At 40.5% G+C, this 25281-nt stretch overlaps 1 pseudogene; it reads right to left on the bottom strand.

The window, feature by feature from the left end:
* Positions 1-25281, bottom strand: part of LOC125272350 — a 62666-nt pseudogene that overhangs the window by 20118 nt on the left and 17267 nt on the right.

Raw genomic sequence — 25281 nt, 5'->3', positions numbered from 1 at the left:
CCTGAGACACGAGTGGCCCGAAGGGACCTCAGATCCTTCTGACTCCACAACAAGAGATGGCGGGCGAGTTGCGACATGCGACGGAAGCGTAGACCACCTTGACGGTCGATGTACGCAACGGCCGCAGTGCTGTGTGAGCGGACTAGAACGTGCTTGCCTGACAACAGCTTCTTGAAGCGGGCCAGCGCAAGACGAACCGCTAGCAACTCGAGGCAATTGATATGCCAATGCAGCTGAGGCCCCGTCCAAAGACCTGTCACTGCATGCCCGTTGTACGTGGCCCCCTATCCCGTGGCAGAGGCATCTGTGGAGACCACAGCGTGCCTGGACACTCGTTCGAGGGTACTCCGGCCCGCAGGAACGAAGGGTCCGACCACCGGACAAGGGTGCGACGGCAGCTCGGTGTCACGGGGACACGGAGCGTGCCGCACTGCCACGCCCATCTCGGGACCCGGCCGCGGAGCCAGTGTTGAAGCGGTCTCATATGAAGCAATCCGAGCAGCGTTACCGCGGCTGCAGATGCCATATGCCCCAGGAGCCTCTGAAAATCTTTCAGTGGAGCCGCTGTCCTGCACTTGAGCGAGCTCAGGCAGTTCAACACCGACTGGACGCGCGCCTCTGTGAGACGCGCAGTCCGTGCGACCGAGTCTAGCTCGAGACCGAGACAAGAGATCCTCTGCCCGGGGGCAAGTTTGCTCTTGTCCCAGTTGACCTGAAGACCCAACCGGCTGGGAGCTAAAACCATGTCGGGTAGGACTTTGTACTGACATGCCCGACCCTCGAACGCAGACCGGAGGAAGGATCTGTGTCGAGGCAGAATCGAGACATGAAAGTACGCGTCCTTCAGGTCTATTGCTGCAAACCAATCCTGGGGACGGTCCAGGATTGGCCGTAGCCCACCGCCCTTTTTCGGTACAATGAAGTAGGGGCTGTAGAACCCCGACTTCATATCGGCTGGAGGGACCGGCTCGATTGTATCCTTCGCCAGGAGGACAGCAATCTCCGCCCGGAGAACAGGTGCACTGTCCAACGACACCTGAGTGAAGTGGACAGCCCTGAAGACCGGGGGACGCCGGGCGAACTGAATCGCATAGCCGAGTCTGATAGTACGAATGAGCCAACTGGACAGGCTGGGGAGCGCTATCCACGCTTCCAGACACTGAGCCAGCGGGACCAAAGGCACCACAGACGCACCGGGGGTGGGGCAGCAAGGCAGAGAGGGACCCGACTCGGACGGCTTGGGAGCGGCCCGGAGTGGGGTCGGACTCTGCGAGGCAGCAGTGTGCATGGGAGACGGCGCACGGGACGCGGTCTGCGCCATCACACTGCCGCCGGCTGGCGAATGGGGAGGGAGCTGCCAGCGGCGAGGCGGGGCCTGACACACTGGCAGACACACCTAGTTGTGACCTGGAGTTTGAGGAAACTGCTCTTTTTGTGGCAAAGTGGGTACCGCTGGACTCCGGAGAGCCAGCGGCGGTAGATGGACAGCCGCCACAAAATCCCCCCGGCCCTCCTCCGGGGGTGGGAGAGCAGATGGAATACTCTCCCAAAGGGCAGGAACCTTCCGCTCCAGGTCGCCCGTCTCAGGGCCGAGTTTTCCCCGACCGCTTGCCACCTGGGTTGGCAGAGACGGGCTGGGCACCACGTCCGCGACCAGCACCCTGCTGTTTGGCTGGTGTAGGCTGCTGCTTTGCCGACTTAGCAGGGGCGGAGGAAGACGCAGGCGGGCGCCCTCGGCGACGAGCGGGCTGAGGCTGAGCCACGGGCGGCTGGGTGGAGGCAGCAGCGGACCGCCGTGGCATGACATGTCTGATAGCCTCAGCCTGCTTCTGTGCAGCGGAGAACTGTTGGGCACAGCTCTCCACCGCGTCGCCGAAAAGGCCGACCGGAGACACGGGGGAATCCAGGAACCGATGTTTGTCGGTCTCCCTCATGTCTGCCAAGGTCAGCCAGAGGTGGCGTTGCTGGACTACCAGAGTAGACATCGCCTGGCCAACAGAACGCGCTGTCACCNTGGTAAACTGTACTGAGACACTGATGAAATACTGAACATGAAGAGTTCAGACACATTAAAAGATCAGATTGATGATTCCTGATTGTGATGTGTTTTATCTCCATCAGATTCCCGTCAGCTCACTGCGGATCCAAACACAGTGAATAAATTCCTCCTTCTGTCTGAGAACAACACACTGATTACTGACACTAGCACACCGCAGTTGTATCCTGATCATCCAGACAGATTTGATGGTGGTGTGCGTCCTCAGGTGTTGTGTAGAGAGAGTGTGAGTGATCGACGCTCTTACTGGGAGATTGAGTGGAGTGGAGGTGATGTGTCTATATCAGTGTCATATAAGAGCATCGGCAGGAAGGGACGGGGTCTTGAGTGTGGGTTTGGATGGAATGATCAGTCCTGGTGTTTGAACTGCTCTCCCTACGGTTACTCATTAAGTCACAATAACATAAAGACTGATCTCCCTGTAAAGCCCATCTTCAGTAGAACACGAGCGAATGAGGAGGATCACTATAGAGAAGGAGTGAAGGTGAAACACTATAGAATAGGAGTGTATGTGGATCAGAGTGCAGGAACTCTGTCCTTCTACAGCGTCTTTGGAGACACAATGATCCTCATCCACACAGTCCAGACCACATTCACTCAACCACTCTATCCTGGGATTAGGATTAATCATGCTGGATCATCAGTGAAACTGATTTGATGAATCAGAACAGAGAGACTCTACCCATAATGCTTTGAGCTGATGAAGAATCAGATGTTATAGAGTACCCCAGGGATGACGTGTTTGTAACACAGTTCGTATGTACAGGAAGAAGGAGGCGGGAACCGGCGAACATTCAACATAACTTTAATTCAAAATAAACAAAGAACAAAACGAAAGTAAAGCTGGGAGACCCTCGCGGACGTCTGCCGGCCACACAAACATAATAAAACATAAAATAATATCCAGGCCTGGTCCTCTCTCGTCCTTCACTGGCGTCGCTCCTCCTTTTATGCTTCCGGAGCTCCTCCGTGAGAGACTAAAGGCCGGTGCGCCTCCCAGGTGGAGCTCATTAACTCTCGCGCCACTGGCCTCGTGCCGTTCCCTCACGGCTCTCGCCCGCCCTGGTCGCCACAGTGTTTTTGTAGGCCAACCCAGAAGTTAGCGGCGCACGGGTTCCCTCGATTGAAAGGCTATGCATTTTTTCCATAGACTTTTGGAAAATCTCAGAAAATAAGCTCTGTGTTTAACTCCCTGAGGTCTGAAAACGCGCCGGCGCGTTTTGCAGGATTTTTTTCACATTGCAGCAAAACAGACTTAAAATACTCCGTCATTTCTTGTCATAGAGACATAAGTAATATGTCAATTGAAACTATAGAATGTCTTCTTTTATTTGTGTACACTCAGAGTAAAAACACAATGTTGTGCATTTTGTAAAACAAAGAAAACTAACATGATGCGTGATCTCTCGTCTCCCTCTGCACGAAGTCCAATCTGATAGTTCTCAGAAAATGAACTGTAACTTATGAATACTAATGACAAAAAAATGACACTTATGTCTATAGAAACGTTGAAATGTCAGGTTTTAAATCGTGCAAGTCAAATCGAAAACAAACATTCTGTGTTTATGTAATCTGTATGAAAAGAGAGCCAAGTCCGTGATTCAGCTCATTACCCACTAATGCGGCCACGCCCATGGAGCCAGCGCTATTCAGATGCAAATTCAGAGGCAATACATGCATACATTGTCTCAATCGTGTATTTATTGTCTTGAAAAGTGTTTATTTGGATGTTAAAGCCATGGTTAGCGATCTGTAGAAGACATGCCGTTAGTTCCTAGTTCCTTTTCTTCTTTATATGAATTTGTGGCCTAAAGGTGTACAGAGAGCACCCTCCGGCTGCAAGTATGAATTAAAAACACCATTCCTGAAATGTCCTCTTCTTCTTTAGAATAATTTGTGGACTAAATGTGCACAGAGAGCGCCCTCCGGCTGCAAGTATGAATTGAAAACACAGTATCCAGCACTCATATTGATGACAATAAATATTACTTCTCAGTATAGAAAATTAACATAAATATATAAGAATCCATCAATATTTCTCCAAATGTGCATCCTTTTAAGCTAAAAGCCTATATGAAATGCCATAGAGGTAACATAATTGTTCAGACACTTTGCATCACAGAAATACATTATATTTTAAAGAATATAATAGAATACCATTATTTTAAATTGTAATAATATTTCACAGTATTGCTGTTTATGATGAGCTGAGACATTATTACAGAGGGTTTTTTTCACAGCCTACCTGACTGAAAGGCCTCATTAATATGCAAGTCATTTCAGGTCATTATTATGTGATTCTTTTGTCTTCTCCGGTGTAAATGGCCCATTATTCATGATCATTCATGCCTCCATGCATACTGTGTTTCTTGACAAAAAGTGTCTTACAAAAACTAAATCAATATATTGTTTTATATGAAGGAGTAGGCAGCATAATTTTTACATAATTCTGAAGCAAAAACTTGTGAACACAGATTTAATATACTTTTTTTGGCCTTATTTCAGGGACTTAAGTTTTTTGTTTTTTCAATAACCACGCATAAACATTATTCCTTCAAAAATACAAACATGTACATACATGTTCCTCACATATTATTGTAGCCTAGTTTGTGCTGAATACAGTGTAATGACACTTTTGTCATTTATATGTTTATGAACAACTGAAAAAAGCACAAATGTCAGGGCATGCCAAAACTTCCCCAAGCCCCAAATCAGCCTCAGACTCCAGAGGGTTAACAAAGGGTTATGGCACTTACACATTTTGTCTATCAAGATAATCTTTACAAGTGAACACAACATTTATAGATTTTGAAGCCTAAATAAAGTCGTCAGATATAAAAAGCTAACAGTAGGCTATAAACGGATTACAGCACACCATGGTCGCGGATCAACTTCATCACCACCAAACTTCCTCAAACTTTATTTAGAAAACAACTTTATTTAAAAACATGCTCACTGATTATGATCTGCACTGTGTATGAATACTTATCCACTTTTTCATGAGAAATGCTGTCCCAAATGTCCCGTTTTTAATGATGACTTCTAAAGTCCTCGCCAAAGGAAGTAGTCCCTTTTAGCACTTTGTTAGCAACCGCCGATTTTAAGACACAGTAAAAGTTTAAAAATCACAAGTGGGTTATAACTGGTGTGTTTTATGTCATAGATCAAAACGTGAAAGTATTTAGAGGCTTTGTTAAACACAGACCTTATTTCAGGCGATTTAGCAAAAACCCATTCAAAAAACCCATAGACTTGACGGCGTTGGAACCGGAAGTCCTAAAATGCTAACTCGCTTCCGGGTTTTGCCTACAAAAATGCGTCATCCCTGAGGCACTCTATTGACCTTATTCCTGACTAGCCTACTGCGTTTCGAATTATGGGTTGCACTTCCGGTTTGGGGAACTTCAATTTAAAAAGACTGAAACGAATCGTTTCAAATCAAAATGTTGCTCTACAAATAAAGCTTATCCGTCAGTTTGACTGAATGAGCTGTCAATGTTTCTTTCATGTTTTATTTTCAGACATCATGAGAATTATGTAACGCTTGGTATTTTATCGTAACATGTTATAACAAGAATATCTATGGCAAGAGCTCTTTTCAGCCGCTGCTTTCTATCCTTGTGATCATTTTCTTTTGTCTCTTTGCATACCACTGTAATAGTATGAAAAGGACAACATATACTGCACATTTGTGGTCTGTTCTCCCAATATAATTTACGATATATCCCATTATTAATTCACTGGAATGAACAAAGAATCTCTCGTTTTTCTCCTCAAAACCTCACGTCTCTTTTTTCAGGTTTGTTTTCACAGATAAATACAGTTTATTATCTGTAAAAATGATGGAAATCACTTTGAAATAGTATGCAATGGTGAAGTTCATGAACATTTTTATTAAGGCAACATATATTACATAATTCAGATATCACTATAGTTATATGTAACCTGTCCGTTATTGCTGTGGAAGAATCACACTTTTTCATGGCCTGTTGAAAGTACCTTGTTGATGCTTTTACACTTTTAAATGTCTTTTTAATGTTCGTTGGCTGAAGGGTGAGTAGAATAATGTCGTCTCATTGTACCCAGTTTAAAAATAAAACACATTACTGCGGTCATAGAGCGAGTCTATCACTGACTGTTTACAGCTTAACGGAAGTTACTCCCATAATTCACGCAAAGCATCATGGGGCGTTGGAATAAGGCGGATAGAGTCTCTTCATTACATTAATACTGTGACAATGAAATATCATGTCAGAATAAAAGTGTGTGAGACAGATCATTGTGTGTGTGCATCTGTGCTTTTCTCAATCTCTGTTAATGGAAATCACCTTCATTTATTTCTATTATAGTGTCACATCAATTATAATTTATGAGTGTAGAATTGAGATTTGTTCAACATCTTTTAAGTGTATTTTAGGAGTCAAAGCACAGAAGCAACATTATTAAGATGGCTTGAAAAAGCTGAAATGCTGTTTAAACTTATTATTATTGGTGCCTGGAGCATCATCACTAACAGCTGCCAAGACACTCCCTAGCAACCAGATAGAGTACCCTAGCAACCGTTTAGCAAGACCTATATCTCTGCATCAGATCATCGTATAGAGATGTGATTGGCTCTTTTTACCAGAGACATTATTATTACAGGGAGATGGGAGGGTCTGTATCTCTTACCATTGGAGAAAGTGTAACGGCTAACGTAATCACATGCAACACCTCTCAGCCTATCGTGTAACGGCCTCTGCTCTTCTTCCCTGTGTACTGCCAGTCTTTACTGCAGCAATTACTTTACCCGTTGCGCTTTTTTGGCTAATGGTTCAGGGTTGCCAACTCTCACGCATCTGGCGTGACACTCAGGCTTTCAGCATCGGTCTCACGCTCTCACGCACACTCAAGAAATGTCACGCCAAAATCCATTTTTCTCCCCTCTCAATCCGTTAATTTTCTGTTGATGACTAGACCACAGCGTATTAATGACAGGAGAGGAGTTTAAGGCCCACAGCTGTTAGGCCGTGTGTCCACCAAAGCGTTTTTTCCAGCTGCTAGCGTGCTTTTTCAATTGTTTTCAATGGGAGCACCGCGTTTTTTAAATGCCAGGAGCGTAACGAGGCGCTGAGCGTCTTTTTCACGCTCAAGCGCTGAGAGCTCTGCGTTTTTTACTGGTCGCCTCGAGTTGAAGAATGTTCAACTTTGAGTAAAACGCTGCGCTCATCACTGTTAGGCCGTGTGTCCACTAGAGCGTTTTTAGCCAGCTGAAAACACTAGGCGCTCTGCTTAAAACGCCTATCTGTGAGCGCTTGAGAGCGCTTCTGCAGCGCAGCGTTTTTTTTCCGTTGAGACGCTTTGTTGCTATGATACAGAATATCAACGGCACTGTTACTTATAACTGATTTTATAAGGTAATTTGTTTCAGGCTAAAAATGTTCACACAATGTGGAATTACTTGCCATGTATGTTCGGAGACCAGCAATATTAATTTCTCATCCATTTTGTTTCTGTTTGTTGATGTCGCTGTAAAGCAAGAATGTGACAGTTGGTCGGAGTTGTATTTGTCCCGCCCCTCCTCCACTCTGATTGGACGGCTGGCTAAAACATGACAGTGATGAGCGCAGCGTTTTAATCAAAGTTGAACATTCTTCAACTCGAGGTGACCAGTAAAAAACGCCGAGCGCTCAGCGCTTGAGCATGAAAAAGACGCTCAGCGCCTCGTTGCGCTCCTGGCGTTTAAAAAACGCAGCGTTCCCATTGAAAAAGTACGCTTGCAGCTGGAAAAAACGCTCTGGTGGACACACGGCCTTACTGTTTTCAGCTGGCTAAAAACGCTCTAGTGGACACACGGCCTTACATCTCCCTACAACGTTCTCACTGCAGTATTCTCTGATCGTCGATTGGCTGAAAACCTTGCACCTGATACGTCAGTTGCGTGTGAGAAGTTCAGAGAGAGTTCGGAGCTATGGTTCGGAGTCGGAGTCGGCACGTGTGAAAGTTTGGAAGACAATCAAGGTAAGCATAATAAAATGGTGAGCCTTGTCACTAGACGTACGTAGTGACCTACGTAGCCTTGTCTAATCAGTCTGTGTGCCGAGAGTAAGTTACAGACTTCAACTAAAGTTGCAAATGTTGTCTGACGTGCGTTATGATGTGGGCTAGCTAAATTGCTCAATAAAAATAGTCTCATGTAGGGTCCGAAATTAACACCCGCCAAGCGCCAAATGCGGGTAGATTTTCCGTTTGGCGAGTAAATCTCAAAAGGCTCTCCGCCACACTGGCGGGTTAATGTTCATATCAAAATATGAAATTTTCAGCGCGCACGAGCAGAGAGAGAGAGAGCCCCGGCCGCGCGCGCACTCAATATTCAGAGCGGCCAAAGCATCAAGCTTCCCCGTACTTTTTGACAAGCGTCTTTGACAAAGCGGCCAGAGCTTCTTTGCAGCTCAAGTCGGCGGCGGTGTGTACGTACAGTTAACGCTCTATTTGTTGAGGGCGCTGAGGAAAAAGGATATGTGAAGCTCCTGCCACTGGAAGAAGCGGTCGCCGCCCATTTGTGGCCGCGCACCCATCAAAGCCGCGCAGAACGTCTTCAGCACTCCCGGATCGTGCACACTCCGCCGCTGGCCAGGCTGCTTCTGCTTTACACACCATGGCCGTTATTTTCTCGAGAAAAGGAGTTTTCTCATAGGCATAGCGTTTGCAACGCAATACTCGTACCCTTATCTCTCAGGGAACCGAGGTTACGTAAGTAACCAAGTACGTTCTGCCTTCCCTTCCACACGAGTCAGGTAACAAAACTGACGATAAATAAAATAAATTATTTCACCCCAATGATAGTAATATTTCATACATTTCTCTCATTTTGATCAATATATAGATTTTTTTTTTTATTATACATTTCAAATTTTGCTCTGGACAATTTTTAATGTTTTCATGTTCTGATGTTGTTGTTTTACATGTTATTTAATCACCTTTATTTTGTTCACCTTTATCTTTATTTTTTTATAGTGCAATCAATGAATTAATTGTACATTTTGAAAAAGCGTTTCCATTATATTCAGGTTTTTTGTGCATAAATCAGGGTTTATACTAAGTAAACATGGACTGACATTGATTTTTAAAATTAGGGTTACCAAACATTTTCTCCGCGCACACACGCAAACTGATATTTTTACAGAGTCTCACTCCAGCCAAAGTCCCAAAGTTGGCAACCCTGATGGTTGCAGGCTTGTCATCTAGTGGCTTTGTTTTTATGCTAGCAAACAGGACTTCCAATATGCTACACATGCTAGCAGTGAATAGCTACATGCTAATAACAACTAAGTGTTAAAACATTAAGATTAACTTAAAGGGTCATGAAACCCCAAAACTTTTTTTGAGATGTAAACAGATATGTATAGGCTGCACATCATTGAAAACACTAAAGTGAAAACACTACATTTACATTTACGCATTTGGCAGACACTTTTATCCAAAGTGACTTACATTGCATTATACTATACATTTGTATCTGAGTCTGTGCAATCAGAGCTGAAGGTTGGGCGAGGGCGGCTGGCCTGCTGTGGCCTCAGAAGGCAATGAATGGACTGTATGTTTGTTGCAAACATTTTGTACCGGAGAACTTTGTAAATCTACTATGACAAGTGGAATCCGGCTTTGCTAATCGGCTTATTTTAAAGCAAGACGCTGTACCAATTCCCATCTCCAAAACTGTGGTAAGTGTTTGCTAACATATTCTTTATTTTTGTGAATTTGCATGGGTAATTGTTTTTATCGGCAATGAACTCTGTCTGCATTTTTCTGTGCGGTGTGAACTCAAACACATTTGTCTGGTTAGTTCGTTGCGTATTTTGGCGTTGCTCGGGTTTTTATTTTCACCCGATTGAACATGTTCAATCAGCGTTTGTCGGTGTCTGTTTGGTAAGCATAAACATGACTTCTTTTTATAAAGTTTTAAATCCTGCGGCCCACTTAAATGTGGGCGTTTTTCTGTGCGGTGTGAAGTAGTCATTAGGAGCAGGCATAGTCAATGTTAACCAGTAACAGATTTTTTTTTTCTTCAGTGCTTTGGGTTATTTTTGTATTGTGAATATAATGCTTGCGTGTTGTACTTTTTTAGGTTGTAAAGCCCTTGTGTCGTGAGGTGGGGTGCCAGACAGCAGTATTCACAAAAGATGTGATGTGCCAAGCAGATGTTGATTCGCTGATCAAGCATGTATCCACACAATATGCATGGAAACCAGAGCGAAGAAGCAAGAGTAAGAATCCAAATTTTATTATTATTTTTTTTTAATATTTTAAAAGCTAAGCAACTGATATTTATTTTTCAATGCTGAATTGTTCAGGGCACAGTGCCAAATATGGCACCTACACAACGATGGACCTTCAAAAAAACGGATCTTGGACATTCAGCTAATTCAGGTATTTTTAATTTACTAACATAATTTAATCGCTTGCATGCATTTTTTTTAATTATTATTATTCGGACAAACCGTCTGAATTAATCCATAATTTGGAATAATATAATGTTGTATTTTTTAGAGCAATGTTGTTGGCAACAGCCAACGCATGGAAAAGGAGGGGTTACAAAGATGCCTCAGACAGCTGGAGCACAGAGGGGTCCGAGTTCAAATGATTGTCACGGATCGGCATCCTGCTGTCATGAAGTTCCTCAAAGAGAGCAGGCCTGATGTTGTGCACAAGTTTGATGCATGGCACATGGCGAAAGGTGGGTTTCATAACAGAGCTTATTTTCCAGATATGGAGTAGAAAACTGTTGTAAAATAATATGTCTGCCATGTATCTGTAAATAATATTCTGTTTTTTTCCCCCAAGGTGTTGCTAAGAAAATCGACCAACTTGCGAAGACAAGAACTTGCAGAGAAGTTGGTGCTTAGAAGAGCACTGAGAACCACCTTTACTGGTGTGGAGCAAGTTCTTCTACAGGCAGTGAAATTGTTGCTAAATGGAAAACTGTTGCCAACCACATCCAGAACATACATGAGCATGAAGGCGAATTTCCAAACTGCCTCCATCAACCATTTGTGGGAGATCACGCAAGGCAGTGGCTGAAACCAAGTAATGACAACCGCATACACACTTTGATATAGTATCTGTATAGTCTGTTTTTGTATAACAGTTTGAATGTTAAAATATGAAGCAGTCACATTTTTAATCTGATTTATTTTCTTTAAATGATCTTCTTTATTTTATTTTTTTTTTGCATGTTATTATATATATATATATATATATATATATATATATAGACTGTATTATTTTCTCATTAGGTACAGCTGCATGTGAGAAGCTCTGTGATGTCATCCTGGCTCCAAAACTGCTTAGGGACCTACAAAACAAAAGTGGTGACTACCAGACTTCATCACTGGAGTCGTTTCACAGTTTACTCATTCGGTTTTTACTCATTCGGTGTGGCATTCTCTTATGTGGGAATGTTGTGCAGGTATGTTCTCAATTGTTTTGTCAGTGTCCATGAGCAAATAACCCTAATAATTGCTAAAGTGGGAGTTGATTTACAGTATGTAACAATATATTTTCTAATCTTAGATCACAACTGGCAGCAATGCACTACAATGAAAACAGTGAAAGAACACAAGCCACTACTGCAGCCGGACAGCTTAGGTGGCACATACAGTATCCATGCTACAAAAAGGGGGAATGCACAGTGAGGCCGCTAAAGACAAGCCCTACATACAGTTATTATTTTTTTATTATTATATTTTTATTCAGTGTTGCGTATGAGGCAATTTTATATAGAATCTGGTCATTTTAACACTACTTTCATTGTACTCTGCAGGGTACGTAGAGCGTCTGATGGAGCTACTTTTTGACTACGTGTTGGCGCAGCCCCAGCAGTTCCAAGAAAAGCTAAAACAAGTGCATGTTCCAGATCACCTCTGCACACAATTTACCAGACCTGAAAAGTGGGAGGCTGTGGCACTGCACACATCTCGCCTCTAGTCCATGGACTGTACAGAATAGAAGAGACACAATTTATGCACTATATTTTTAATTTTAGCACTCAAGTAAGTTAAATTAATAGGAGAACAATGTTTTACTGGAGTGAGCATAGTGATGTACATTGATAGTGCACCATTAGTTTACCAACATTACCATTGTTTGAGAAAGATGTCTAAAGATGCAAGTTAAACACATGCTTGTAAAACCACATAATTTAATAAAGTATTGTACAATTTCAACAGATCTGGCCTTTGCTTTTTATATGTTTAGAGTGCCATTCTCATCTCAGACTGAAATGTCCCGTTCTAACATTTGCTACTGAATTGTCTTTGCTGTTCACACATTTCAGCATGACTGTTGTATTGCTAATGTGTACTGATGCTTGTTGGTTTCTATCCATTCAGGTATTTTGATAATCTCTTGCGTATTTCAGATGGGCTACTAACGACCCTATTCAAAACTGTACTACCACATTTACATTTTCCTGGGGTACACAAGGTTCCTTGATGAACCATCATTAGGTTTGATAATGTTTTTGTGTATCTAGTTGCATTAGGATGTCTTTGTTACTGATACAAGACATTTACATTTGTATTCTAAATGGGTTATTCACATGTTTGTGGATGCAACATTCAATGTATGGTCAAACATATATTAGGACATTGAAAGCCATTAGGCAAATTAAAGGACAAATTAGGTTTTGCATCTTCAATATATTTAGTTTTTAAAAATATATAAATATGACAACACAATACAAGGTAAAACAGTTAAGGAGAGACACCCCAGGTGAATATGGTAAAAAATTAACTAATAGATATCACCATACTACCCCAGGTGATTGATTACATTAAAAATTGCAAATAAGGCATTATCTAATTAAATATGCGCTAATTTGCATACATTTCTAGAACAAAAATTGGATGACGTCAGGTTCACAGTTCTCGTTTCAGTTTTTGGACATATTAAATTCAAAGGTTTTTACAGAGGGAATTTTGGATATCTCTTTTTATCACTCCATAAATCTGAAAATACTATCAACAGCCAGAAAAAAAAATATTTTCACCATTTTTTTAGGAATAAAATGTTGTATAAAATCAGGCAAATTATATATCAACAAATCCCTCTGTAAAAACCTTCAGAATATAGATAGGAATAAAACTGTAAAGTTTGGTGTATGTAAGTTCTGCTGAAGTGGGGATTTCTGACTCAGAGCAGGAGAAAAAGCTCATTTTGAGAAAACAGCCTTTAAAGATCTATAGATGCAAATAGATACAGTGCTCTAAAATATACACTTGAAAGTGTATTTTGGATGTTTTCACATTGTTCTGGAAACTGCTGTCTGATGCGTGTAACTGCACAGGAGGGTATGACCACTCTGATGTATCTGCCCAGGAAGCCCAGCACCATCGGACAAAATTCCTGTATGCCAGGTGTCTGTAAGAACTGTGAATGACATTTAAATAAGTTTGTATTCATACACTTTAGTATTATGTTCATATAGGAATAAAAGCTTTGTAGAAACATTCCCTGTTAAACAGAATGTGTGTGGACAAACTATAGTCATGTAATATTTTTAGCACAACTGACCTGTTGAGGGTAGGGTTCCTCATCTCCCCAAAAAACTGGCAATACGTGCCATACACTGCCTGCAGTACGTATGGGTTTAGAGCGACAGGCTCAAAGCCTGGGTGGTCTGTTATACAGGCGACACCATTCACCTGTACACATCTGTGCATTACCTGTTTGACAGAAAGGACATATTATGGTGCGTTCAAGTCCTCCTGGGAAGTTCGTATTTAAGAGGTGGGAAGTCGTGTGTACGACGGTATAGGTGCGTTCAAGTCACTTTCGTCGGAGTATGATGGCGGTGTGCCTTCTCTAAATTAATTACACAAAATAACAACACTTCTGCTTCTAGAAAATGTAGAGCAAAGAATGTGCATTAGTTGTATGTTGCTTTTTTATTTTTAATTAATTTATGAAGCCATTGTAAACTTTATTGTTATATATTACATTTTTATATTGTGATGCTATCATATTTTTGCTGGGAATCGGCTTACTTCGTTGTAAATATAAAAGCCTGACAATGTCACTGCTAAATACCTGTAAGTATTGTGGTATTTCACTATGTTTCTGACTGACACGCCCCCAACTCGTACAGATCGGAGCTTAAAGAAAATTACGAGCTTCCCACTGGTATTTACGACATTGTGGTGGCGTTCATGTCGGTTCTGTTCGTAAATACGATCTTTCCGACATGACTTGAACGCACCATTAGTACTTGGTAAAGGCTACAACATAAAGAATATGTGTTTTTCTTCAGAAATTAAGTTTAAGTAGGATTTTACCTGTGGTATGTCTTTACAACATACATTCTCCCCGGGACTGGAGCAGTTACCACACGATCAACTGTTATAAAAGTACAACATATGCGTTAATATTACTTTGCAACGTGAGATAGAGATAGATCCATGTCACCTGTGTCTGTGTGTGTCCATTGCCGGTGTTATGAAATATTCGGTGTCTGAGATTTTCGGTGACACTGGGCGGAGCTTACATGAATATTCACGAGTTTACTGTTTTATGTTAAAGCGCCACTGAAAATATCAGTGCACGCTCCTCGGATCACAGAAACTGTTTTCGGTAACGTGATAGCGTTTCATAGTTAAGCTTTTTCTGCCTTCATTTAGTTTGTAGATTATCAATGTGTCCGGTGTTATGTTCCAAGTAAGCTCCAAGTAAACTAGACCGTTTTTTACATTTGAGGGTATTTAAAAGGTTTATTTGATAATGTATAAATATAATCATACTTGTATCTGAGGTGACACCATTCTATGCGAACTGAATGAACGATGATGACAGCACTGTTTTCTAACTAAATTGATTGATATTGATTTTTTTTTTTTTATATATATACATAAGAATGAATGAATACTGAATTTACTTAAGCTGGACAATGCTTCTAGAGCTGCTGTCCATCCAAAATTATTTAATTACCAGTTATCACTGTAAAGCTACTTTGACACAATCTGCATTGTAAAAAGCGCTAGGATAAATAAATAAAGGTGACTTGACTTGGTGGCTTAATAAAGTTTAATTTGTGATATTCCTTATTGCTTGTTCAGTTGGTACATAACTTGATTTATGGAGCAAAACAATTATTTTTACACATTAAGTGGTCTATCTAATATTCTATATATTAGTAGCACATTTCCTGTAAATCTAGTTATGAGTGTAAAATAGTTATTCTGAATTCAGTAAAGAGAGCAAATGTATTTCTGCTACAGTTTTATTTACAAACATGGAAAAAAAAGAATTGCAAAAAAAAAAAAAAAAAAAGGGTTTAAATAAACAAACATGAATAATTTACTAAGGGCCTTTACATCCAGGACAAATAAAAGCTGCCTCAAGACTTGGCCTACTCATGCAGTCCTGGTGATACCAGCCTTTGCAAGCATCACATTCGATCTAAACAAAATAAGATTTACACACATGAATGAACATATAGTCTTGCCAGTTTAATTATACACAGTAATGTTATAAAAGAAAAGAAAGTCATCCAAACGCACCCAAGTGTCTACTTGGTCTGGTGTGTGGGGATTTTGTTCTCCACAAGCCAAGCACAGGTCATCAAGAGGTTCTGTGGAATGTAATCAAGGTGATATACATGCTATTTGTAATCATATACTTAACCCATCATCCCCTATTAATATAATAAAATACCTGATTCATTTAGAAGATATAGACCTATATCTTCACGTATGCGTGTGATATTCGCTTCTGTGCAGGAAAAGGTCAAATCTCCTCCTAGAAGATGTGTTTCTGCAAACTAGGAAATTTGGTTGGAGGTTGAACAAGTATAATTAAAATATACATAAACATTTCTTACAGCTGTATACCTTGCAAACAAACACCCCACATGAAGTGCCATCTGGCTGTAGGCTGTGTGGTAATGTCACACACTTCCATGTGGCACCCTGGATGCCTTTTATGTCCATGAAACTCCTTTTATTAAAGGAAGAAATGGTTATAAAACTTATAACTGGTTAGGGGCTTTATATTCTTACTTACTCACCGTACAGCCTTGACACAGTGAGCAATGTTCCTGCTGCTTTCACCACAGGAGTTCATATAAATGATCCTCATTTCTTGAAGATATATCATCTGGAAACACATTGAATAAGTTGTCCAGTCTTGAAGAAAAAGAAGAAAAAAAAAAAACTTCAAACATAATTTACATAGAATAGATATTAATGTGTGAAACAAACCAGTACTGTCCAGTGGTTACCCTCATTTACTGAACCCAGTAGCAAATCATGGGCCCGTGGATCCATCTATGGGTAGGAAATTACAGAGCATTACAATTAAACATCAACATTTATGGTAATCATAAAAATAAACAAGCTGTTTACCTTTATCATTACAGTGGCCTTGCCTTTCCACAGATCTGTCATTTGGAATGAGTCGATTACTAATGCCTTTCCTGTATACCTCCTTGCTATGCAAGTGAGGTATGCATTGATAACCTGAACAGAAAAGTGGCTCAAATATTTTTTCACAGTTTGACACTTGAACATATGGTTAAAAAGCATTATGATTATGAATTAAGCATTAGAAATTTTGTGAAGACAAAGCTCACCTCACTCTCAAGCTTCGCCCCTGGTCGGAGGCGCTCAAGATCCCAGGTGAATATTTTATATGGCCCATACCTTGCTCCACAGTCTTCCTCCTATTTTTCTTGCCCAGATGTCTTGTAATACTAAAAAAAAAATGTAAATAAAGTTACTACACAGAACATTGTTGTATTTGCACACATTTTAAAAGGTGGATATATACAATCAGTTCAAGGAGCAGGATGACAGGCCACAGGGTTCGTGGGTTCCATAATGGCCCCATGTTAACAGCCCACATGGATTTCATATAGGATTGCACTTGTCAATAGGTGGGCCCCAAGTGGGCAACATGCACAAGACCCATCTCGGTCCCAGATTTAACCCAGACACTGAAAAATGGGCTCTATATGGGATTGTCCGTGGGTTCCATAATGGCCCCATGCCAATTGCCCAGATGGATTTCATGCAGGATTGCACTAGCCACGAGGTGGGCACCAACTGGGCAACTTGTGCAAGACCCATATGGGTCCCAGCTTTAAGTTTTATGTGGGTACTACATGGGCTTGAAATATGGGTTATAAGAGGGATTGTCCATGGGTTCCATGTTGGCCCTTTGTCAATTTCCCATGTAGATTATATGCAGGATTTCACTGGGTGTTAGGTAGGGCCCAAATATTTAACATATGCAAAACCCATCCTGGTCCCATCTTCAAGGTTTCAGTGGACCATAATGCCCATACCCACCCCTGCTCTGACCAGAATAAGACTTTGAACAATTTAAAATAAGATAAATGCATTCCTCACTAAGACAAACTACCATGTTAACAATGCACAACTTTTATCTATATGTTATTTTCTACCTGAATAGTAATCTGAATAGCAAAACCACACAAATAAAATAGCAAACAATTACCAGGGCAGAATGCAGTAGAGAACACAGTGAGACTGAAATCCTTTCAATTTCAGTTTTATTTAATGGCAGAAAACTACAACTATAATAAAGTACTTCAATACAAGCACTACAACAGAAGCAGCAACTTAAAATGTTGTTATAACTCAACCATAAAGGGATAGTTCACCAAAAATGAAAATTCTGTCATTATTTGCCATCATTTACTTTTGTCATCATTTACTAAACATCTTCATTGCTGTACAGCAGAACAAAGAAATTTATACAGGTTTGGAACAACTTGATATGGAGTAAATTATGACAGAAATTTCATTTTTGGGTGAAGTTTTCCTTTAAGCTACAGCCAACTTTTGGTGCATTCTCACTGCCCTCTGTCCTCCTCTGTCTCTTGCTCCAGTAAACCACTTCGACAGTGCCCTCTCCGCTTCTTGCAAGTTAACCTTGGACGTCAGGGGGTTGTTCTTAAGAGCCTCTGCAAAAACAAATAACAAATTAATATTACAAATAGGGATGGTCTGGGGTGCGTTTCCTGAACAACGATGTAACTCGCTGCTGAACTACCATAGTATGATGTATCGTTGAACAAATAAACTTGCTAGTCACGACTGTTTCCCGAAACCATATTATTACAAACCTGTCGTTCAGCCATGATGGTGAATGATGTCACGCAGTTGGTGAGTTATAACTTCTTTAAATTAATCTGTTTGAGATCAAATTAATGCTAGATTTTCTGCTATAAATAGTGGACAAGACTTCAGAGGACTAATTCTCATTTTTCTGTTATTTTGCTTTATTTCCAGATTCAATTATATGCTTGTTCTGATGTACTAGAGCACGTATGCACATGCACACTCTCCAAAAACGGTGCTTTAAATATCTTGACAAACTAAAATATATAAATGACATTTGTACATATTCAAAATAAAATATATATTCAATGACATGCAGCTTGCTTATTTTGCTCAAGATAACAATTTATTAAGTCCACATGTCATAAAAACAAGAAACTATGCTTCTAACCACACCATTCCAACCACACAAGTTTGCAATGCAGTTTGCGAATGTTCAGTTGAATGATGGTTTCAGGAAACACCAAATCGATGAACAATATAAGTAACGACGGAACTTGCAATGTTAGTTGGCTAACGATACTTTTGGGAAATGCACCCCTGATCGGTTGGCTGCAGTTCAGTGTTTGTAGATAATCACATGCAGTATGACTAAATCGGTAGTTACTAGGGGTGTGCAAGACTACCCAGGTGAAAAAAAGTGCAGTAAAATACACTTTATTTTAGTACACTTCCAAAATGTACTTAAAGTGCTTTATTTTCAAGCACTTATTTTGTACTTAATATACTAAAAGTTTTAGTTCATATTCATGGTGTCTCAAAATAGCACAGTTGAGTACAGTTAGATGTTCTTAAGATTATCTAATTATCGAATTTTTAGTATATTATGTACAAAATAAGTGCACGAAAATAGAGCACTTTAAGTACATTATGGAAGTGTACTAAAATAAAGTGTATTTTACTGCATGTTTTTCACCTGGGTATAGAGTTTACTTAATTAATTTGTACTATATTCTTCATGAAAATCCATTAAAATAGAACTTGTGACAGTATATATAAAAATACAGTAAATGTTTATGTAAAGCGTTCATAGCACACTTTTAAGTAATGCACTTATAAAACACTGTATATTTGGTATACTCTATCTGACTACACTTAAAATCATTTGAAGTGTTAGTGCTAATTAGTGCATTTATATTAAATGTACTTAAGTAACACAGTTGGGAAAATGTACTTATAACTAGTACATTAGTAACTTATTTAAAAAACTTTAGATAGTAAGAACTGTTAGATAGTAAGTATGACATTATAAATACAACCTATTGTTTCCAAACTTAAAAATGGCTATACTCAATGTTGGATGTATAAACCTGAAGAAGAACATCTTCAATTAAAAATTATTTGTACAAGCATGATGATATAAAGCTACATTTAAATAAATTATTTTCAATTTATTTTTAAATTGTAAAGATTTGAATTATTACTCATGTGCAAGGCTTGCAAAAGAACCAGAGGGTATATAAGGTGAAGTCTGTGACCTGGACGCGCATAACAGGACTCCATTCAGGCAGGTGCAAGAGGAGAGTAAATTTTCATGAGGTAAGTTCTTTTACCTAACCAATTTAAGTTAATTTAAATCATAAAATCCACATAATAATATACAAATAATCCCACTACAAATATCAATTTAACAATATGAAGAAAATAAATAATACAATAGCTATATACCCTACCCTAACACTAACAGTCCGATGGAACAGTTTGTTTTTCACAGGACAATTCTAAACAACAACAACAACAAACATAAATAAATAAATATCAGCCACGCTTTTACCATATTTATATAACCCATTGGTCAAAGAACTGTCTTTTCCGGCAAATGTACCAAAGGCAGCCTACAAGTTAAATGTTTTAGATTACTGTACAAACTTTGCGTTAATACCGTTAATATCCGTTTATACCGTTATATGTGAAATCATTGTACATTTACTGTACAAACAATGGTTTTGTGTTAATACCGTTAATGTCCGTTTTGTACCGTTATATATGTGTGAAATCATTGTACATTTACTGTACAAACACTGGCTTTAATGGCTTTAAACACTGGCGTTAATACCGTTATTTCCATTATTTATGTGTGACGTCATGTGCGCGTTCTCAAAGGCTTGACTGCAAGCGCGCGTGCTCCCCCTCTCTCACACACGCTGAAAGAGAACTATAGTCAAACTACATGAAAATACTACTACAATTAAATAAATAAATAAATAACTAGTTGATTAATTAAATAATTAATTTATTAAATAATTAAACATATGATCAGAATATCAACTTGCCTAATAATTATGCACTCAACGGAATTAATTTTTTTTGACCACGTTTTTTTTTTTTTTCATTGTTTCCAGAATAGCCTCGAGACGATCACCATATGAAAGAGCAGAGCCAATAAGAGTGCGATGCTACGCACCACGTGCAGAACACTAACTTTCAAGACAGTTGATGGGGTCATCAAGGCAGACAAACAGCGGACCACTACTTTGGCTGCCTTGTGGGATGGCATAAAAGCCTTCACATGTCCACAGTCTGACCAGCCACAATTTGAAGAGGATCAGACATATTATTAAAAATTACATAGTACAAAAAAAATATGGAAAAGACTCCATAATTGTAAATCACAAGGCGAGCATTTTTAAAACTTCCCCCCTTCCACTAAGCAAAGAAGAAGAGAGGTTAGCCATGGAAGTCCTGCTTCCTCTTTCAAGGGAAATAACTGGTGAAGAACCTGACCTCAGGAGGGAATGTTACCCTCAGAGGATACATTAATAATGTGAGTAAAAAAAAAAAAAATGTTTTAAGAAGTTTACTGTTTCCCAGTCTTGGTCCTAGAGATATCCAACTATACTTTGTAATGTATTAGGGAAACTTGTGGATTCCTTTGAAGTACTCTGCAAAAAAAAAGAAAAAAGAAAAAAAAGAAAAGTTGATTCAACTTAAAATAATTTGTAACCTGGCTGCCTTAAAATGTTGTGTTCAATAAGCTAAAAAACATTTGTTGTTTACACATATATTGGAGTTCCTTAAACCTAGAATTAATCAACTTTATATTTTGTATAACCAACAAGTTTTTAGTAAGCCTAACTAGACGAGAAAATTGTGCCAACCTAAATTCAAGTTGAAACAACATTAAATTAGTGAGACCAACAAACGTGGAGTTGTTCAAACTAAGCTTTTTGTTGAATAAACTTGTAAGTACAAATTGGCCAAACTAAGCGTCTTGTTGAATTAACTTCAGCCAGGTTACTTTTTCAAGAATAGTTAATCTCACTAGTAATGTTAAGTTCATTCAACTGGCCAAACTATGTAATTTGCCCACACAACTCAAGTTTCTATTTTCTACTGTACCACATAAAAATGGAATGAACATTTAAGAACATGCAATGTATTTTATTTCAAAATTGACAGCATGCTATTTAGTATTAGTGTTTAATATAAAAACACCTTTAAAAACAAACATTGACATTTCATATTAACTGTGGAACTATTATCTAAAAAAAAGTATAAAAAGTATGTTTGTCAAACAATTATTTTTACAAAAAAATGTATGAAAACTAAGTTTTCATTACATAACGTCTGTCAAACAATCATCTAAAAAAACTTAACAGTTTTCATTTCATAATGTTTTTGTCGAACAATTTTCTAAAAAAAAAAGTATGAAAACTTGTACATGCAACAAGTTTTGGTAGCTTAGATTAACTCAGTGGCATTTTAGAACAAATATGTTAAACTTTTTTTAACCATGCAAAATGGTGGTGTGATGCAACTACTGATTAGTGTACAAACAGTAAACATTTGTGTAACTAACAAATCAATGCTACCAACTGAAACTGTATTGATGACATTAACTAGGACAACTTGCCACTACACTTTGTCTTGAAGCAAACTGTTGCGGAGTCCATTAAATAATCGCAGAACTATTGCCACTGCCAATGCCCATGAACACTTTTTATATCACCTCAAATGTGTACTTCAGCCTCTTGGGATAGTCTATGTTAAGATAGTAAAGAAGACCCACGAGTGTAGCAAAGGCAAAAGCAACATCTCCTAGGTCACGTTTGACAATCTGCTCCTCCAGAACCACCACAACATCCACCATCATCTCCCTTTCTAGCAACACTGTGCTGCTCCCGCCTTCTTCAGTGATGATGAGAATGCCAACATCAACTTCTTTTGTAGCATCTTTTTCTGAACTGTCAGCCTAAGAACATAATGAACAAAGATATTAGTAATTAAGCATGTACTGTTACATTAACAAATTCAATGTACAATGTAAAAAATTCAATTCAAATTCTGTATGAAATGACAAATGCAACATTGATGATTACCTGAAGAAAAATTTCTCTCATGAGACACATCAATATAATTTGTGTAGTACTATGGCTGTATCACTTTTCTCAAAACCAGACCAATATATTACTTTTACACCTAATACTAATTAATTTACATGTTTAAACTTTGCCACTATCCTAGGTTTTGATCATTTGTCAGCAAGATTTTAGTCATTTAAGTTACAATAAAATTTATTATGAAGACTGGTTATTAAATATCCAGCTCTTGGACATTTGTAACCAGGTCTAAAATGGAACCGATTTGACACCCAACCCTACTCTCAATGCCAGTAGCACTGGGCTGAGCTTTGCCACTGTAGTGTGAAAGCACTGTAAGGGTATTTTTCTGTCACTATTGTCCTCAGGCATGTTTTAGTCGGTTAATATTAACCTGTATCTGTTGAGTTGCATTTGTCGGCCACGGTCTCTGCTAAAATAATTCCTTTTCTACGTAAAGGTGCTCTAAGCGATCCTGGGTGGAGTAACTTCCTGTTGACGTTCGAAGTGTTGCCAAACAAAACAGAGGCTAGCTAGACCCTCCCTCACCCTCCCATTACTTTTGCATGGCGCCCCCCGAGGCAGACGTGTTTGCTCGCTCTGCTCGTAAATGCCGGACTTTTCTTCTTTTTTGTGTGTTTTTTGTTTTTTCTGCAGTGCACAAATGCAATGCACTGCTAACATATAACAGACAGGCACTACTGGACATTGCCAACTCGCAAAGACATTTTGATTTTACTAGTTTTATTCCGCCGGAGCTACAATTCATTGTTCGCTCCCAGAGTCACTACCGAAACCACCCCGGGGACCATGAAGCACCGGGCTTGAGTGAGTTAGCTGACCCCAGAAGAGCGCCTCGGAGACGGCGACGCAAGCGAGGCAAGAGGGGAGGGCTCCATACTAGGCTAAAAGCTCGCGCTAGCCGACCACCGCTACCTAGCCTCCTGCTAGCGAATGTGCGGTCTCTGGAAAACAAACTGGACGAGCTACGAGCCAGGATTACAAGTCAACGGGAAATCAGAGAGTGCTGCGCTCTGATTTTCACAGAGACCTGGCTCTCAGACAAGGTCCCAGAGGACGTCATTCAGCTACAGACACACTCTGTTCACCGAAGTGACCGAACTGCAGCGTCCGGTAAGGCTAAAGGGGGAGGTGTGTGTGTGTTTGTCAACAACTCGTGGTGTGGAGATATACAGACGGTTGAGGAACACTGTTCGCCAGATGTGGAGTTTTTACTGCTGAAGTGCCGTCCTTATTATCTACCGAGGGAATTCACTGCTGTGTTTTTGGCCGCTGTTTACATCCCCCCGCGAGCTAACTCCACGGCAGCACTCAGCAAACTCCACAATGTCATCAGCGCGCTAGAAACGGCACATCCTGACGCTGTTTTCATTGTTGCTGGCGACTTTAACCAGTGTAGTTTACGGACTGTACTCCCCAAATACCACCAGTATGTGGACATTCCCACCCGTGATAAGAACACTCTGGATCATGTTTACAGCAACATACGTGGTGCATACAGGGCTGCACCCCGTCCTCATTTTGGACACTCAGACCACATCTCTTTGTTTCTGTACCCTGCTTACAGACAAAGACTGAAACAAACACTCCCTGTCACCAAACAGGTTAAACTCTGGACCCCAGAGACTGAGAGTATCCTGCAAGACTGTTTTGCTCTGACAGACTGGGATGTGTTTAAGGCTGCAGCCACTCTGGAGGACTCTTCTGTCAGTGTACAGGATTATGCTGAGTATGTGACTGGGTACATCAGCACTTGTGTCGACAACATCGTACCCACTATACAAATCAGGAAGTTTCCTAACCAGAAGCCCTGGATAAACAGTCAGGTACGTCACATGCTGCGTGCTCGCTCCCTTGCATTCAGAGCAGGCAATGAGACAGAATACAAAGCTGCGAAGTATGGACTCAGAAAAGCCATAACAGCGGCCAAGAGGCAGTATAGAGAGAAGCTGGACAGCTTCTATTCTACTGCTGACTCAGGGAGGATGTGGCAAGGCCTTCAGCACATCACAGACTACAGGACCACCAGCAACAACATCTCCTCAACAGACAGCCTGCCGGACAACCTCAACACATTCTACACCCGTTTTGAGGCCACCAGTTACATTGCAGAGAGAAGGCTCACACACACCTGGACCATCCAACCCCCCTCCACCCCACCAACCATCTCAACAGGCCAGGTACACAAAGCCCTGAGGAAGATCAACCCTCGCAAAGCAGCGGGACCGGACAACATTCCTGGGCGGGCACTCAGAGCATGTGCCAACGAGCTGGCTGATGTTCTCACCTCCATCTTCAATCTCTCTCTCAGCCAGTGCACCGTTCCTTCTTGCTTTAAGACTACGACCATCATCCCCCTGCCTAAGAAGAGCCCACCCACCTGCCTGAACGACTACAGGCCAGTGGCACTCACTCCAATCATCACGAAGTGTTTCGAGAGAGTGGTGCTGGCTCATATTCAGAGCAGCATACCAGACACTCTTGACCCCTTGCAGTATGCCTACCGGTCCAACAGGTCCACTTCAGATGCCATTGCTGCTGCCATTCACTATTCCCTCTCTCACCTGGAAAATAAAGACTCATACCTTAGGATACTCTTCATCGACTACAGCTCCGCCTTCAATACGGTCATCCCCCATAAACTCATCCACAAACTGTCCACACTTGGTCTGCACCCCATCCTTTGTGACTGGCTCCTAGATTTCCTGACTGGCAGGCCTCAGTCTGTCAGGATTGGCAATAGGACTTCAGCCAGTATCATCACAAA

Source organism: Megalobrama amblycephala, linkage group LG1 (genome assembly GCF_018812025.1).
Source record: "Megalobrama amblycephala isolate DHTTF-2021 linkage group LG1, ASM1881202v1, whole genome shotgun sequence".
Lineage (NCBI taxonomy): Eukaryota > Metazoa > Chordata > Actinopteri > Cypriniformes > Xenocyprididae > Megalobrama > Megalobrama amblycephala.
This window is presented reverse-complemented; position numbering and strand designations above follow the sequence as displayed.